Source organism: Tigriopus californicus, chromosome 8 (genome assembly GCF_007210705.1).
Source record: "Tigriopus californicus strain San Diego chromosome 8, Tcal_SD_v2.1, whole genome shotgun sequence".
NCBI classification, from domain to species: domain Eukaryota; kingdom Metazoa; phylum Arthropoda; class Copepoda; order Harpacticoida; family Harpacticidae; genus Tigriopus; species Tigriopus californicus.
The window spans coordinates 9,439,145-9,441,464 of NC_081447.1; the positions used below are offsets into that span (position 1 = coordinate 9,439,145).

Genomic DNA, 2,320 nt, shown 5'->3' on the forward strand with positions numbered 1-2,320 from the left:
CTCCGTGTGGTTCCACATTATTCTCAGCTGCTTTTGGCTCTCGTTTCCTCACACGTTCTATGCTTGGAATATTTCTCTTGCTCCAGAGGCGTGTATGAACATGGCCGTTGCCGGCAAACCTTCGATCAACAGGCAAATGAAGTCGGCCGAGACCTCTCTGCGTTCGCCACAGGACCAACTCAATTCGCATTTGGAACATCGTAAGGAAAACTGCGTCTGGATTGGAAGAGAGTGAACCTTTCATACTTCAAGGACATCCAGTATGCCTTTGAGCGGTCGTGAAAGGCATCAGGAAGATAGGAAGATTAACATAATTTCCTGTAGAGTGCGAGAGTATGGATTTGATCCCTCGTCCATCTGCCGAAGATAGGCTCCACATTAATCCAGTTTGCATTTAGAGGGTTTTGTCCCATGACGTTCCTTGTCATTAAGCGCCAGTGCCCAGCTTCGGTTTCTTTCAGATTATTTTCGTGTATTTGATTTTCTGGATCTGTTGTTTGCTGATTGACATTACGGATTGCAACTGAGGACTTGGGCGGTGCTCAGATTAGTGATGCCTCTCTTAAGAGACTTTCATACGGTATATTGAGATTCTCAGACTGGCGGAAGCAGCCTCGTTTTCCTCTTGTACCTTGTTGTCCTCGGAATTGCATACTACAATCTTGTGCTGATTTGTGAGAATATTCATGAGACTGCATGCAGAAATTGAATTGCGCGTGTGTCACAAGGACTGGCAATTGATTTGTTTAAAAAATTTCAATTTCTTACGCATACAGTATGATATTACATACGTTTTTATGAAATGGACGTTTTTGAAACCAATAAGTAAAGTATTGTCAAATACCGCAGACCAATCATGGGAGGATGGAGTTCAGGGGTGCAAAGTCTTTTTCAAGCACGACAGTGATCTTAAGTTATGCAACAACAGCCGAAACAGAAAGAATGGAAATGCGCTTTATTTTCGATCATTTGATAAAACTAAGTAACTTTCTATATTTTGGTCATTGACTATACTTCTTGGAATTTGGAAAGACTTTGAACCAGAGTTTTTTCCGATTCGTTTACTTCTTCCTCCCGCTTGTTAAGTAGTAGTATATTGGCCAAATGTCGCTTCCTTCGGACCAAATTCAATGAGTTAAACGCCGACGAGCCATCATTCCTCAAAAACGGAGTAATATTCCATAATACCACGCTTGACAGAAACTGCAAAGAAAACAACATCATTTTTCATTCTAAGACTACGTGCAATCGGAGAAATATGTTCTTTTGAAAGATGATCCAAATCCTCTGAGTGCTGTGGCGGTCAGCCAACGGAAACCCGAAATTGATTGAATCTAAGTCCTATACTTCTTGATAGAAGACAAATATTCAACATTGACCGTGGCCCACACATTTTTGAAACCCAAAACCGGACTATTTTGTTTGTGACTTTGAGTTGTTCCCGGATGAGGGGATAAAAATATGTTTACTAGACGGGGTGTCTCGTGGTTGGGTATTTTGTGAACTCTTTAATCTCAATGGTTAAAAGTTGGCCTGAGTTCCAGCTGTAACTATCACACTAGTGGAATCGATGTGGAAAAGAAGTCATACATTGAATCTGCCCTTCTCGTTGGAAAATATTGATGTTCAAAGGACCGACCAATTGCTGGAAGCTTACCCGAGTAAGTAAGTAAGTGAGTAAGTAAGCAAGCCCTTGCTATACGTACACTGTGATTGGCTTTTGCCAAGCCCTTGTATTTGTGATATAACGCAAAGGAAATGTGTTCATAAATGGAGAAATCCCTGTACTAGCTGAGATATGATTGACAGCTCTTAATAAGAGCTATTCGATAACTTTGTGCCCAAAAAGCTCTGTCAGTTTTTGGAACACGAACTAATCAAACGAAGTAAGAAGTCACCCATTTTTCTCCGAAGAATCTACGAGCTTAAAAGTACATATAATTGAAGTGGTCAGGGTAGATAAGAAATAAAGATACTGCCCTCAGAAAGGTCGACCTCGCTCTTCTAAAGATTGTAATCGACAGTGGCATCGTTCTTGGGCTCATTTTATTTACCCATTACTTGAGTCGAATCCTGCACTTGTCGACAGTTCGTGTGTTGCTCGTGACAAGCAATCGGTTAAAATAGGGAGGAACTGTGCTGCTTTCTCTGCTTCATCATTTGTTGGCTTTTCCACGGAACATAATTTCCTCATTCGAGGTGCACTCAATGGCGCCCAACCAATTTGAAGGATAAAAGAAACTCTTACCGCCAATGTATTGAACACGATCAGTCTGGCCAAACAAAGCGGGCACAAAGTTTTCCGGATGGCGACTTTGAT

The 2,320-nt window shown here is 41.5% G+C and overlaps 1 long non-coding RNA gene across 1 annotated transcript; it reads right to left on the bottom strand.

Moving 5' to 3' along the window:
- Window positions 1-938: 938 nt before the first annotated feature.
- Window positions 939-2,320, bottom strand: LOC131885467 (uncharacterized). The gene is made up of 2 exons (XR_009373842.1): window positions 2,249-2,320; window positions 939-1,203 (listed from the first exon to the last, which is right to left on the bottom strand). It is a non-coding gene; the product is annotated as an uncharacterized LOC131885467 (long non-coding RNA).